Source organism: Polypterus senegalus, chromosome 11, assembly GCF_016835505.1.
Source record: "Polypterus senegalus isolate Bchr_013 chromosome 11, ASM1683550v1, whole genome shotgun sequence".
Lineage (NCBI taxonomy): Eukaryota > Metazoa > Chordata > Cladistia > Polypteriformes > Polypteridae > Polypterus > Polypterus senegalus.
The window spans coordinates 6,509,793-6,526,781 of NC_053164.1; the positions used below are offsets into that span (position 1 = coordinate 6,509,793).

The window sequence follows — 16,989 nt, forward strand, 5'->3', positions numbered from 1 at the left end:
ATGCAAGGCAGTCGCAGGAGGATGTTGCAGGTATCAAGATACGGGACAACCTCAAATCCTGACGGTGGATGATAGCTAAGCCACCACCACGCCCAGTGCTACGAGCTGCTTCCAAGTAACTGTAGCCAGGAGGACAGGCTTCATTTAGGGAAGAGTAAACCTCTGACTGGTGCCAGGTTTCTGTCAGACACATGAAGTCAAGTCCTTTCTCCCTGATGCGTTCTTCAATCAGTGTGGCTTTATTGCAGATGGATTGAGAGTTAAACAGTTCAAATTTGACTAATGACTGTGAGGTAAATCTCTGTAATGGTCGCAAAATATTAAAATCCACTCCACGCAGCTTAGAATCAACTCCACAAAATAAATCCAGGCGGGGATGTGAGAATCTCTCAATAGCTCTGGTGTTTCCCATGCTGGAGTGCAAAGATCTCACGATACTTTCAGAGTTGATAGTAGTTGGAATGACGGTGCTCTGATGACGCGTCAAATGTGTGACAGGTGACCAGAAGGATGGAATATTGGGAGCAGAGCACTTTGGCTGCTTATGGAAGATGAACTTTCGACCGGAGCCTCTATGAGTGTATCGAGGACGGCAAAGGAGTCCAAGTTCTTTAATGATGGAGATGTTAATTTCAGGAGTGGTTGCGGGTTTAAGTCGGCAGAGTTGTGAGCTGGAATAACTGAGCGCCATTCTGACCGAGGAAGAAAGGAGAGATGCTATCCAGACAGCGCCGTAAAATCCAAAGCAGACAATAAAACAGAAAATCCGGGCATCAGGGCATCCGGACATCAGGTGAGTAGACAGCAAAACTTGATAAAATCCGTAAAATCCACGGCAGACGGTAAAACAGTATATCCGGGCAACAAGTGAGTAGTCAGCTAAAACTTAATAAAACTCGGTAAAATCCGTAAAAACCCACGGCAGACGATGAAACAGTACAAAAAAGTATGAAACGTTTTAACTAAAAACTAAAGTAAAAGTAAAATAATAAATTAGTAATATTAAACTCATAAAGCTCAAAGGGAGAAACGGCGAACATTCAACACCAGCGTCCTCTCCTACTGGTAAACCAAAATAGACATACGACATACGAGAATAGACATACGGGGTGGCACTGGCTGAAACATAACAGATATTTATTTGAACTGCACAAAGACACTGTATTTTTTTCTTTTCCTGTAATAAATATGCACTTTTGCACCATATTGCACCATAAATGTTGTTGCGCCATCACTCACCTTAGTCCATCCTTGGCTATGACTATCAATATCCCCGGAAAAGGACGATGCCCAAAGCTGCGGGCACCCAGGCCATCATAGACTCTCTTCTCACACCTCCTAGATGCCTCCTGGAGCCTCCCGCAGGGCAATGCCAGACCATACACAGCTGCTGTGGTAATAACTGTCATGAGAATGAATGAACGCCAGTGTGTAGGTGCTGCCTTGGCCTGCCTTCTCTTTTAACCTTAAACCCCTCAGAGCACCTTTTTGACGTCCATCATTTTACACACAGGACCCTCTGTCTGCCAACAGCCAGAAGCCGTTGGCAGGCCAACTGCAGATTCAGAGGCTCATTGGCACTCAGTGCCAGAGGTGTCAAGCAGTGGCGGCTGCAAGAGGCAGTCGGCCAAACTAGAGACAGAAGGCCTGCCAGGTGACTGTTGTTCGTGTTAACAGTGGTTCTTGTTTTCCTGTTGTTTTTGTTCTGCTTGTTTTTCATTGTTCTTGTTATTCACCAGAGAAGGTGAAAATTTTAGTCCAACGTCCAGGAGTTGATTTTCATTTTTCTTTAAGGATATATTAATTTATCGATTCTATTATTTACCAATATTTACCAGATTGCTAATTCAATTAAGTAAATCTGATTCACTTCAGACTGTAAGTATTACACCAGGGGCCTCACGTATAACGCTGTGCATAGAATTCACACTAAAACATGGCGCGCGGACAAACTGAAAATGTGCGTACAAAAAAAAATCCACATGCATTAACTCTTTTAGGGCGGGTGTCGACTTTTGTCGACAGGAGGGGTTGAAGGCACATGTCGACAAAAGTTGACATCCAGGGGTAGAGGGTGACAATCAGCTGTTAATGGCGACAAAACTCACTGTTACGTCACAGGCATTCCCTCTCTGCTCGGAGGAATGTTAGACTCATTGACTCGCCATCTATTCTCATGAGGGAGTGAAGCGAGTGCAGAAAATAAAATACTCAGCAGACGATGTTTTTGCGCACTATCGCTGAGTCGTCCTCTGATATTTCAGAATCTGATTTTGTTGACAGTGATCAGGAGATCGAGCAAGAGAGTGAGGAGCTGGCATCAGCTGATCGGACACCAGCCGATGCCACCCCAGCTGATCAGCTGCCAGCTTAGCGTATTCTCGCAGACTACGCACCTACAGCAAGGTTCATGTGGGAGGAATACCCAGACATTGATCCGTGGGAGCCAAACTGGTTACCAGACTTCACAAGACGGCATGGCTTGCTATTGGACTCGACAGATTACCAGCTGCTGGACTACTTCAGGCTGCTCTCTCCTGATGCTGCCTTTCGGCTACTGTCAGATGAGACAAACACGTAGGCAACGCAATTTTTGGAATTGCTGGCTGCACTTGCACCGCATTCTCGTTTATTGTGGAAACCCACAATAAAAGACGAGATGAAGGGCTTTGTGGCATTACAAATAGAGATGGGACTGGACTGGTGATATAACTTCAGGGAGCATTGGTCCAAATGTGCTTTATCCCCTGGTGGCTTTGGACAGGTTTTTGCTGCGTGATGATACGAGGTGTGGCAGAAAAGTAATGAGACTGATTTTTTATTTACCAAAGTTTTTATTTTTTTCAAACATCAATGTTATCCCCTTCAAAGTAGTTCCCTTGGGCAGCTACACACCGATGGAGACGTTGTTCCCACTGTTGGTAGCAGCGCTGGAAGTCTTCAACCGGTATGGTCTTCAGCATGTCCGTTACACTCTTTTGAATGTTTTCTAACGTCCCAAAATGACGTCCATTGAGGACATTTTCTAACGGACTGAGGTCAGGTGAATATGGGGGCTGGGGAACCACAGGAGGGCGTTTTTCGATTGTCCTTCTGCTCAATTGTGAGGTTTTTCGGCACCATTTTGGCACAGACCTTTCAGCAAATTTTTAGTCAAAATTTGATGAACGGTAAATCTGTTCAAATTTAATTATTCACTCAACATTCTTAATATTAAACGACGGTCTGATCTCACAAGAGTGTTCACACGTTCGATGTTTTCATTGGTTTTCGAAGTTGAAGGCCTCCCTGAAAAACTTGAGCTCGGGATAAAGAATGTTCCTCATAGGCCTGTTTTAGCTTTTCAAACGTCACACTTGCCGATTCTCCAAGCTTAACACAAAATTTAATGGCACAACGTTGCTCCAAATTCCGCTGTTCCATTTTGCATGACGCAAAACCAAAAACACAACTTCGCTAATAGCAGTCACAAAAATCACGTAGTTAACGTGAAGGAGTTGAAACTCGCACTGAGCTATGGGAGGGTACTGATACACGTGCTCTATCAAGGACAACAGCGCAGCTTTGCCAGATCGCTTGCAGTGTTGCCAGTCTCATTACTTTTCTGCCACACCTCGTAGGTACGTGCTGCTGAGAAGTTTAATTCACTTCTGTGATAACCAGAAGCAAATCCCAAGGGGTGAGCCAGGGTATAACCCCATGTATAAAGTTGAGCCCCTGCTTGACATTGTGGAGCCAACATATAGATAATTTGATCAGCCTGGCCGTGATTTGTCTGTGCATGAATCTATGATAAAATAAAAGGGATGCTTTTTTGCTGCCAATATATGCCAGACAAGCCCACAAAGTATGCCATAAAGGATTTTGTACTGGCAGAAGCAAACACTGGTTTCTGCCTGAAAGTAATTCACATATACAGGAAAGTATTTCTTTCAAAGAGAGAACTGTCCCTTGACAAGTCAGGTTGTGCTGGAGCTGCCTCAGGGCTTTGAACATTTGGGTCACGGTGTGTACATTTGGACAATTTTTATACATTCCCAGAATTGTTCATGGAGCTACAGAGCAGGGGAATTGGAGCTTGTGGCACAGTGAGGGTGACCAGGAGACACAGGCCTTCACAGGCCGAAGATGAAAAGAGGTGACAATACAGTTTTCATGCGGGCGGAAAACTTGGTGGCAGTGGCATGGCACAATATCAAACGGGTGACTTGTCTCCATTTTAAAATCAATTCGAAAACTAATAGGCAGCCAGTGTAAAGATTTGGAGAAATCGAATAAGACTTTCTTGCCCCAACCAGGAGGTGAGCGGCAGCATTCTGGACCAACTGTAACCTGCGTATCAGAGATTTGCTAATCCCAGAATACAGCGAGTTGCAGTAATCAAGGTGAGAAAAGATAAAAGCATGAGTAGCTTTCTTCTCAAGATCCCTAGAAGATAAAAAAGGCTTGATCTTACCTAAAAGATGAAGCTGGCAAAAGCAACTCTTGACTACAGAATTAATCTGTTTCTCAAAAGAGAGGTTACTGTCAAAAATAACTCCAAGATTTCGGATTTGAGATTTACAAAAGATAGAGAAAGAGCAGAGAAGACCAATTTGGGCTTTAGCTGATGGACCCTCTATAAGCACCTCCATTTTATTTTGATTTAGATCAAGAAAATTAGTAGTCATCCAGGATCTTAGTTCAGAAAGACAGTTGTGCAGTTGATTCATTGCAGAGTTGCAGACGGGAATATAAACCTGAGTATCATCAGCATAGCAGAGAAAAGAAATGTTAAATTTCCTAAAAATAGCTCCAATAGGGAGAAGGTATATAGAAAATAAAATAGGACCCAAAATGGATCCCTGAGGAACTCCACATTTAAGAGGAGCAGTTGACGAAAAAGAGGAATTTAAAGTCACTGAAAAGCATCTACCAGTTAGATATGACCTGAACCAGTTAAGAGCAGCCTTTAAGCCCAACAAGATGTTCAAGCCACAACAGCAATATCTCACAGTCAATGGTGTCAAAGGCAGCGGACAGGTCAAGGAGGACAAGGACTGCAGCGTCACCTGAGTCCGTAATAAGAGAGATGTCATTGAATACTTTCAGGAGGGCTGTCTCAACACCATGATAACACCTAAAGCCAGATTGGTAGATCTCAAATAAATTATTGGAGTTAAGGTGATCAACCAATTGATTATAAATAATTCTTTCTAATATTTTAGCCAGAAATGGCAATTGAGAAATCAGGCGAAAATTGGCTAAAACTCTAATTCCACCTTTTTTTTATACAGGGATGCACCGCAGCATGTTTAAAAAATGTGGGCACAACCCCCTCAACTAATAGAACCATTGATAATGGCTAGTAAAGATGGGCCCAAAACATCAAATGCCACATTAAAAGATCCTCTGTGTCCAGTCACTATTCAGGGAGTGGATGTAGAGGTGGTCCTCTCCTACAAGAACTTGGCGGTCCTCATCAATGACAGATTGAACCGGTCTCATAATTCAGAGGGGCATTATAAGAAAGGGCAGGGCAGACTCTTTTTCTTTAGTAGATTGTGTTTCTTTAATGTTGCATTTGACTTCCTTCAGATCTTCTACAACTCTGTGATGGCCAGTGTGGTGTGCTGAGATGGTAACATCACTTCAAGGGTGGCCCACCAAATCAACACACTGATTAAAAGGGCAGGGCAAAGTTAAGGGACACACTCAGGAACCCATGTAGGTCGTAGCAAAGGAGAGAAATCAAACAAAATTGAGTGCCATTATGAACAATGTGTGTGTGCATATGTATTTATTTACTTACTTATCTACTTATTTCTGTATTTATTTGCTTAAAGGGCTTCTGTGAAAAGACAAATTTCACCCTGGGGACACATAAAGACTGTTTTGGGCCACTGAGCATCCATTCCTCCATTTTGTTACAAGGCGTCAAAAAGCCACTGTCTACCCTGTGTGGCGGACGGCCATGGGATGCACATTACGTCCCCCGGAACGTATGGTGGCATCCCTCCTGGGTTACATTGGGGCCACAGGTGTGAGACTTCAGGGCTCAGACATGTTGGGCTCTGTGGCCACCATCCGGAGGAGCTGCATGGCTTAACGCAGCGGTTCTCAAACTTTCATATTTCGCGCCCCCCCCTTTTCTACCTGGAATAATTCTGCTCCCCCTGCATAATATAAAATAGATGAGAATAACCCACGATACAACTAACAAAGGTACGATACTCGTGCGGTGTCGCGGTATCCTATCATTTTTACTTCATCAAGATTTGCTTGTGTTCGGCTAACTTCAATGGAATATTTAAACAATTCATTTTTTTAAAGTGCTTTAATAACTGTTAAAATGCTTTGTGTGGTTTTTGGTAGTTATTCTAATCCCAAAAACAAAGAATAAATGATTCATTCTTATTTAATTATATTTTTATGTAAAGGAATGATGAAATATGTTTTCATTTTTAAAAATCTCGTAAACGAGGACACCAATGAAGTCAATCTTCAAGATGAACATATTTTCATTTGACAAATATTATACCGCTGTTAGTTGTATCATGAAAATAACCCAATACGCAGTAAATTATTTAACTCAATTTGGCAATATTGGCTATGCTGCCAATATGGTGCAGTCGCGCCGCATTACCACCTGATCTACTGTTACCTCAATGTTCACGACAGATACCGATATGTCTCGAACTTTCTGGATTGAACATACGCGACTATAAAAGCAGCAGCAGCGGCGCCGCTCGTCATAGAAACAAACTTCAAATAGAAAAGGAGCTCAGAATGTCTCGATATCTCGAATATTAAACCAAACCTGGAAAGGCTGTGTACTGTAAAGCAGCGCATATTAGTCATTAGACCTATGCCTAGTTATAATGCATTTGTTGTGATTATATGCTTGCAAATTTAAATTTGAAGTAAAAATAGAAAAAATTAATTTTGATGTCTTGTTCATTGATTCAAAGCCCCCCTTGTACAGCTTCAGCGCCCCCCACCCCACAGTTTGAGAACTGCTGGCTTAACGAGCCTGTGTGTGCTTGAATGCAGCCACACCCGGAAGTGCAGCCTAATTATGCCAATTACCACCTGGAGCACTACCGGGTTGGCTACAAAAGGAGTCTGCAGCCACTACTCAGCGCGCCAGAGTTTGGAGGACGAGGACCAGGACGACGACGACGACGAGGACGAAGAGGAGGACGACGACGCCTGGGAGGAGTGGAGGAGAAACAAGAGGATATTTTTGGGTGTTCTTCTTTTGGTGTTTTTGGGACTGTGTAGGGCCTTTGGGACACATGGGAAGACATGCCCCATGGCTGAAGAAAAATAAATCTTTTTGTTTCATTTTAACGTGCCTCCGTTGTCAGTCTGTGTTGGGTTGACGCCGATATAGTGCCTTTGCCACACCTGGTAGGCTCCAAACATTAGAAGACTTTAGAAAACAGTGACAGGAACAGGCCACTCAGACCAACAAGCTCATATTCACTTATATTGTCAAAAATAAAATCAAGCAGAGATTTGAAAATCCCTAAAGTCCTATTGTCTACCACACTTTTTCATCGCTTATTCCAGGTATCTGTGGCTCTCTGTGTGAAGAAAAACATCCTAATGTTTGTGTGAAATTTACCAACTGTATTACCGCATTCTTGATGAACTCATTTTAAAGTCACCGTCTCAATCAACTGGACCAATTCCTTTCCTAATTTTAAACACTTCACTCAGGTCTCCTCTTAATCTCCATATGATTAAACTGTAAAGACTCAGCTATTTTAATTTTTCCTTATAACTCATACCCTGTAGCCCTGAATCAGCCTAGTCGCTCTTCTCTGGACCTTCTCTTGTGCTGCTATGTCCTTATTGTAACCTGGAGACCCAAATTGCCCCCAGTACTCCAGATGAGGCCTCACCAGTGTGTTATAAATCTTGAGCAGAACCTCCTGTGACTTGTACTCCACACATCAAGGCGCTATATTACCTGACATTCTTCTGAACACTGTCTGGGTGTTTAGTTAGCGGTATGTCCTCCTCATCAAGTGTACTTTAAATGTTGTTACACAATACAATGTCATTGCCAACATACCTGCACCAGGACCATTGGTCTTTTGGCCCACAAGTCAACCCATCCATGACCACTGTAAAGAGTTAAGGACGTGAACAAGAAAGCTAACATGGCCAGCCAATCCAGTCACTGTAAAACAAGAACTTGTGAGGCCCTATCAACCACAAGAAATGGACAGATCTTTTCATTTGAAAAAAAATTGAAATGAACCTCCTCAATTTCTAGTGAAAAGCTTTTATTTATTGATATCTGAAACATTGTGCTGCTTAGAATTCCGAACAACTGAAAAGATTATCCTTGTACATCTTGTTGCTCGCAGATTGTTGTGAAAATGAACACTGTCGCTTCGAATTTGCCGCTCGCCAGCAGTTACATCATAATGTACTTTTGGAACAAGTTTAATGCAAGGAAGTGTGATTTGATTTATATTTAGAATCTGGCATGACGACGAGTCAGCATTTGTTTGAACGTGTTTTGTGGTTTGCGTTTTCATTTGCATTAAGTGTTACACACCTGATTTTGCCCCGTTCGTAAATTGTGTTTTGTCACCTGCAGCAGGAAACTACATGCAAAATATCTCATTTCATTTTCCATAATCGCTCTTTCTGGTGAAGGTCACGGTGGGAGGAATCTGAACTGGGCATAGCGGGCTTCTACTCTCCGGCAATAATCTCCATTACCTATTAAGAAATAAATCATCTTGTATGCCACAGGTCTGTCCTGAAACCCACTCCAGTTGTCCATGCTGCGCATAAATAAGAGTGGAATTTTTCTCATTAAATGTGCACTACGTGGCTAAAAGTGTGAAATTATTGAGATGATGGGTTTCAGCCGCTCCCATTTGTTAACAGGAGCATCAAGTCAAACATTTACCTTTGCAGCCTCCAATGTCCAAGTTTGGGTTGTACTGAAGAGTGACTTTAAACATGGCACTGTCACAGGATGCCACCTTTGCCACAAGTCAGTTTATGAAGTTTCTGCTCTGCAAAATCTCTTAGAGTACAACTGCAAGTGCAATTAATGTGAGTGGGAAGCATCAAGCAGCAACATCGGCTCAGTCATTAAGTGGTGGGCCACTCAAACTTACAGAGCTGGACCTCTGAGTGCTGACATACCGCATGAAAATCTCTAAACGTCACTCATGACAGGATCACAAAACTGCATCTGTAAGTAACATCAGCACTACACCTGCACGTTCAGAGCAAAGGAGAAAATTTAAATCATCAATGTTATATAGTGCCTTTCATATCTATCTATCTATCTATCTATCTATCTATCTATCTATCTATCTATCTATCTATCTATCTATCTATCTATCTATTTTATAGTTCCTTTCATATCTATCTATCTATTATATAGTGCCTTTCATATCTATCTATCTATATATTATATAGTGCCTTTCATATCTATCTATCTATCTATCTGTTAAATATTACCATCCATCCATCCATTTTCCAACCCGCTATATCCTAACTAAGAGTCACGGGGGTCTACTGGAACCAATCCCAGCCAACACAGGGCACAAGGCAGGAAACAAACCCCAGGCATATAAGTATAAGTATATAATGCCTTTCTATCTATCTATCTATCTATCTATCTATCTATCTATCTATCTATCTATCTATCTATCATATAGTGCCTTTCAATCAATCAATCTATCTATCTATCTATCTATCTATCTATCTATCTATCTATTCATTGGTCGTAGGTTCATTATTATTGTGTTGTATGATCAAATGTAAATTCTTACTTGCAAATGCAAATGCTTTGCCACTGTTTAGCACCATCCATTCCTCCATTTTGTTACAGGATGTGAAGAAGCCAGTCTCTACCCTGGTGTGCTCCGAACATTAGAATGGGCTTCCATGGCTGAGGTGCTGAACACAACATTGAGATCACTTTGTACAATGCCAGGGTGGTGTTGCCACCAGAATCTGGAGTACTGGAAGTGTGTTCTCTGGGGCTTCACTATCTGAAAGTGTGATGGAAGATGCCAGGAAAACCCTTCCTTCCAGACTGCATAGTGCCTACTGTGAAGTCTGGTGGGGGAGGCTGCCACACACGTGTCCATGAGGGCAGCAGAGGGGGAGGTCTAACTAATGCTGAAGCGCGGATATCAGGGTTGACCAAGTGTGCTAATTCTTTTTCTCCCATTCTTTCAGGAGTAGTAAAGAACTAACTTCCTTCTTCTTCCAGCTTCAGACCCCGCCCCATGATGACCTCACATCTTCCTTCTCTCCAGATGACCCACCTCTTCCTGTTCCTCCACTATAAAAACCCACCACCTTTGCTCTGCAGGCAGTCTTTGTGGGTGACTCAGTCTCGACAGATTACTTGGTGGAGTATCATGCTGCCTTTATTTTTGTCCCAAGAAACTGCAGTATACGGAGTGTGTATCCTCTGTCATGCACGTGCGAGTAGGAGGACGTTGTATGGAGCAAGTGAAGGTAATTCCATGCCAGGCCAGGGGCTGGTGGGGTAAACTAAACCTTCTTCTGTTGTCTTAGCAGACCAGCTACAGGAAAACCTGTCTGACCCATCATTGAAGACGTCACTTCTGGTTCTGGCCCCTACGATGACATCAGAAGAAGGTCACTTCTGGTCCCGCTACGTCACTTCCGGTCTTCCTACTTAAAACTGCCATTTTCCCAAACCTCAGTCAGTTCATGTCTGGACTTCAACCAAGATTATTACCAAGATAATTCCCCTCAGGATTAATAAAGTATCTATCTATCTATCTATCTATCTATCTATCTATCTATCTATCTATCTATCTATCTATCTATCTATCTATCTATCTATCTATCTATCTAAGACACTTCTGTCAAACAAATCAACCCATTGCAGTCAGGGATAATATAAGGGTGGCTGCCCCAAACCTTTCTAAGTGTGTCAAGTCTGATCTTTCACACTCCCCTCAAAATTTTTCCCTGGTTTTTGTCGTCCAGCTCCAGTGAAAGATATTGTTAATGTTAGATATGGGAAAAATGCTATATGAATAAAATGAATTATTATTATTATTATTACATTATAAGACATTTTAGACAATTGTGCATGTCCATCTTTGTGGCCACAGTTTGCGGAAGGCCCTTTTCTGTTCCAGAAGCACAAAGTCAGGTCCATATAGACACGAAGGAACTCAAGTGGAAACCTTTTGGGAAGAATCTGAGCGCCGATTACAGGCCAAGTCTCCTCATCTAACATCTCAGAGCCTGACGTCACAAATGTCCATTGGTCTAAAGGGGCAGACATTTAGAGCAGATGATGTCCAAGATGTTATGAAAAGAAGAGTGAAGGTTATTATTAGTGGGGCCGGCTCCATAGTGAAGCCCATGGATTGAAATAGGACGTCCAACAAGCTCATAGGTGTGATGGCCAGGTATCCACAAACATTTGGCTGCAGAGTGTATTGTTAATTATAATTACACCAGGGTCATTTTTTTCCATACTAATAGATTGCATTATAACTTATGGTTAAGTTTATTTTACAGAGAATTCTTTTATAAAAAGGTTCAAATCTTTATTATTAACACATAATTATTTAACTCATTTCTTTGTTATAAAAATGATCTGCACCTTGTTTGCAAATAAAGGAATTATTTAACCTTTCCCAGCTGCCCCATAATGGCCACCATAATCTCACAAAATCACAGAGAACAAAAAAAAAAGCCATCTACTGCAATTAGAAAAATGCTGAAGCACCAAGACAGAATCCTTGAGAGGATGAAGAAAATTAAAGTGGCATTTAACATAGTAAATGCTGACATTTCAAAAGATCACATTCATTTTTAGTTATCTCTCAATGAGAATATCAATACACTCTGTATTTGCTCTCAACATATAGATCATTTTAAAAAAATCTTATGTTTTAACCGATTAATAAACAAAAAGAATGAACGTTCAGACATGCTGACTTAAAAACATCATTTTACAAGAAAAGAACCTACGTAAAATATGTGTTCCAATCTTCTGTTTAATTTCTCCAAGGGTTCTCTCTGTCAGTTTTTATCTACAAGCATATGTTACATTAAATACTGATTCCTCTTTATGAATTATTTATTTACTTTTATGATAAGATTCTAATTTTTCTTACAAAAAATATGTTGGCATTAACAAACATTTTTCTCTTCATAAAACTACATTAAAGTAGGTTTTAACAGTTCTTTTCAGTTAAATAATTAACTTAAAAATACTCAGAAACAAATTGATAATCATAAAAGAGGCATACGGTGCCAGCAGTGGTTGCTGCTCCTAAGAAATTTCATTTAACATTACCTTAAAATTAAACCGTGTAACAATTTGAATCCACCTTAATGAAAGGACGAGTGTCAGTGTGTCTGTCCAGTTGCTATGTCTCAGTCATTCCAACAGATGGCATCTCACAAACATATATAGTAATTAAAAGCAATGCAATTGTAATTCCAACAGATGGTTCATCCCAGTCATTAACACTGCTTTTACAAATCCCATACCAAAAGGCATATCCCTAAGACATATACATTGTATTTGTCATTCGAACAGATGGTGCATCCCAGACATTTATAGTAATAAAATGCATTGTATTTGTCGTTCTAACAGATGGTGTATCACAAACATTAAAACTGCTTTTACGAATCCCATATTAAATGCTATATAACAGAGACATATGCATTGCTTTTGTAATTCCAGCAGATGGTGCATTAAAAAAACCTTAATACTGCTTTTATGAATCCCATATCAAATGGCATATAACAGGGACATATGAATTGCATTTGTCATTCCAACAGATGGCACCTCACAAACATTTATAGCAATAAAAAGCATTGCATTTGTTATTCCAACAGATGGTGCATCCCAGACATTTATAGTAATAAAATGCATTGCATTTGCCGTTCCAACAGATGGTGTATCACAAACATTAAAACTGTTTTACGAATCCCATATCAAATGGCATACAATAGAGACATATGCATTGCATTTGTAATTCCAGCTGATGGCGCATTAAAAAATCTTAATATTGCTTTTACGAATCCCATATCAAATGGCATATAACAAAGACATATGCATTGTATTTGATCTTCCAGCAATTGCTGCATTAAAAAAAAAATTAATATTGCTTTTAGAAATCCCATTCTAAATGGCATATAACGGAGACATATGCATTGAATCTGTCATTCCAGCAGATAGTGCATCACAAACATTTGAAGTAATGCATTTTATTACTATTTTTGTGATGAGCCATCTGTTGGAATGACAAATACAATGCATTTTACTGTTACAGGCATTACAAAATACATTCCAATATATGGCGCACTGCAAGCACTGAGATCTGCATACATTTTGATTTCAGCTCCTCTTAGTTGTGCAGCACAGGTAATAGTTATATATTTCTATATGTAATGCAAAGCTGAATGACTCATTCACTCACTTAATCAACAAAAACCCCATTGCTGATTTGCTTTAAAATGTTGTAGGATTGTACATCTAGGTCAGTAGTTATCTGCTAAGAACGGACAATTTGATATACCAATATTTACAGTTAAGCTCTCCACCCCAAAACATAAAAGCTAAATACCCCAAAAACATCAAAAATGCTTTGACCGGTTTTATTGAAATTTGGTGGCATTATAAAAAGAAAAAAACTTTTTTTTTTATTTGTCAAAATATTTCTTTATTTATTAAAATGTATTAATATTATGCTAACTTACAAGCTCTGCGCTGTGCTGAGAGTGTGCTTTATGCAAATGAAGGACAGAGTGAGGCGCCGAAGAGCAGCACCAGCTGAGAGGGCAGATTAACGACTGAAGAGAAGGTGGCGTCCTGGATACAAACAAAGAGATGTGATCACATTTGGCGTCTACAGTCAGGGAAGAAATGGAAGGTGAAAGTGTGGCAAAGCTGAAGAAAATTGTGAAGGTCAAAGGTTCACAAGCACACTATTAACCTCGAGTGTTAGTGCCAGATGCTGTGGCTGTTAAGTGTAGGAGTTGCTTTGCTAGAAGCAAAATGGAAGTGAAAGAGGTGGAAGTGGTGTCCTCTGATCCAAGACCAACCAGGAGATACATGGTGGCTTCAGAGTCCTAAACTCCTGATATATCATCGCACCCTGATCTTTTTCTAGATTATATACATGACAACAGAGGTAAGCTCCGATTCTTTTGTCCATCATATTTAATTTAGCGCCTGATCACCGTTACACGAATGTGCATGAAAGCCCAAAAGAAAACTACTACATTGCTCCCTTTCTTGCAGCTGCTTTATTGTGCGGTGATTTCCATACTTCAAAGCTCTAACAACCCGTATTGATTTTTGATTGTTTGCTTTTCTCTCTCTCTCTCTCTCTCTGGCATTCTCTGCTCCTGACATGCACTCCTTTGAAGAGGAAGATATGTTTGAAATCTTTTAATTGTGAGACGGAACTGTCATCTCTGTCTTGTCATGGAGCACAGTTTAAACTTTTGAAAAAGAGACAAATATTTGTTTGCAGTGTTTTAAAGTCCCTGTCTCTACATCCTCCTGTGTTTCTGTGCAAATCTGTGACCCAAGCGTGTCAATATAAAAATAACAATATAAACATATGGTTTTTACTTTGCGGATTTTCACTTTTCTCATGGGGGGTTCTGGAAACAGAAACAGGTTTTCTATGCTCTAACTGCGAAAATATTCGATTTACAAATAAAGAATCCTATTTCGCCGAAATTCATTTATCGTGGTAGAATTTGGAACTGATTAACCACGATAAACGAGGGCCGACTGTATATATTCACATATAAGTCGGGTCTTGAAACCCAAAAAGTCGTTCATAAAATCAGACCCCAACTTATATGCCCGTTTAAAAATGCGACACATTTTTTTTTTTACATTTTCACTTTTGCAGCAGCAGCGCAGTTACCAATTTCTTTTGCCACTTCAATGACTTTTAATTTAAAGCAAGCTTCCTATTTTCTTCTGATCGAACGATCCATCGTAGGTAAGGGATGCTCTTATGATAAAGGTGTATGAGGGTGTGAGATACAAAAACACAAAACAGTGCAAACGTCGCTTAGGAATAGTTCGGGTATTACAGTGTGGTCAAGTAGGCACAACACATCGAAAATAAAGGTTGTGAGCTCTGTGGTTCCTCTCTCAGGTGGGTTTTAGCATATCATAATTCCTTCAAGCAATAGCGTGAGTTTTCCGCATTCGACGTATAATACTGACATTATAAAATACCGGAAATTATACTGTAAAATCAAGCCCCAAATAATCCGCGAGAGAATTTATCCACGAGTATATGCAGTATGTGCTAAAGCTGAAAGCAGGTAACTGTTAAAATTTAGAATCATATTTTTATACGGTTCTGTTTTGTATGATTAACTTGTTTTAAAGCACAAAGTATGACAACAAAGTACCTTAGAGAATCACAAGTGAACAAGAATTATTAACCTCCTACTCGGGTAATAATTCAGTTCATGAATCCAATGAAAATCACGTGCCTCGGTCTTGCATAGTAATTCAGTTCACGAATCTCATGAATAAGAGTCATGTGACTCGTCCTCGAGCAATGATTCACTTTAAACTCAAAATAATCAGTGGATTACGGGTGTCCGGTGCCGTAATTGAGCCGTTAAAAGTAAAGTTGAAAGTAAGTAATCATTAGGAAGGTATTTTTGTAAGGTTCAATTTTGTGTGACTAATTTGTTAAATGCACAAAGGGAAATGAGTATATTATTTTAATATTTTGTTTTTATATTGTCTTTAAAACACTTCCAATAAATTTTATAAAACAAATTATGAATAAATTCAAGCACAAATGTTATTTTACATGATGAATGAGAGACTCATCAGTGAGAGAGTTCTTGTCCTCCAGTAACGTTTCAGTTCAAACTGGAAAGAAGAATCACAATTGAAGTTAACGAGAATCATGAATCATGTGCTGCTTTGCAGTAAGAAGATTGTGGGTTCACTTCCCCGGTCCTCCTTTAGTGGAAAAGAGCTTTATAAATGTAAAGAAGTATTATTATTTAGAGAGTGCAGGCAGGGTGGAGTGGGTGGAGAAGAGCACCAGGAGTGATTTGTGACAGACGAGTATCAGCAAGAGTGAAAGGGAAGGTTTACAGGACGGTAGTGAGACCAGCTATGTTATATGGACTGGAGACGGTGGCACTGACCAGAAAGCAGGAGACAGAGCTGGAGGTGACAGAGTTAAAGATGCTAAGATTTTCATTGGGTGTGACGAGGGTGGACAGGATTAGAAATGAGGACATTAGAGGGTCAGCTCAGGTTGGATGGTTGGTTAGACAAAGTCAGCGAGGCGAGATTACATTGGTTTGGACATTGGCAGAGGAAAGATGAGGGGTATATTGGGAGAAGGATGCTAAGGATGGAGCTTCCAGGTAAGAGGAGAAGATGAATACCTAAAAGAAGGTTTATGGATGTGGTGAGAGAGGACATTCAGGTGATGGGTGTAACAGAACAAGATGCAGATATGGAAAATGATGATCCGCTGTGGCAACCCCTTAACAGGAGTAGCTAATAGAAGAAGAAGATTATTATGTGGGTGGCTAACGACATCACATGTGTGCTACTGCACTCCTGTTAACCTCCACTGAATTGATGTTTTGGAGCTGAGGAATCCATTCATGTGACTCACTAAGAGTTGTTAAAAAAAAAAAAAAAAATTAGCCAATCGTCCATCGCTATAGCTTTCTGTGAGTGGAACCCCAAGAGGCGGAGCCACCATTACATTACTGCTGAGGAACCGCCCTCTGCCTGTATATTTCAGACTGGAATGTTAGTCTTTGAGACATTTGCTGAAGTTGGTAAAATGTATTAGTAAGTATAGAATTGGATTTTCTGGTTTATGAATTTTGGAGATTGGTCTTTTTGATTTGGATTTTGGATTTGCATTTTTGAGAATTTTTTGTATTATGTTTGTTGCATATCAAATCCATGTTTTATCTTGTAAAGATTCTTTGTGGGTCTTGTTC

At 40.3% G+C, this 16,989-nt stretch overlaps 1 protein-coding gene across 5 annotated transcripts in view; it reads right to left on the reverse strand.

The window, feature by feature from the left end:
* The window catches only part of LOC120538647 (leucine-rich repeat and fibronectin type III domain-containing protein 1-like protein), a 561,847-nt gene that overhangs the window by 255,150 nt on the left and 289,708 nt on the right, over positions 1-16,989 (reverse strand). The window lies entirely within an intron of this gene.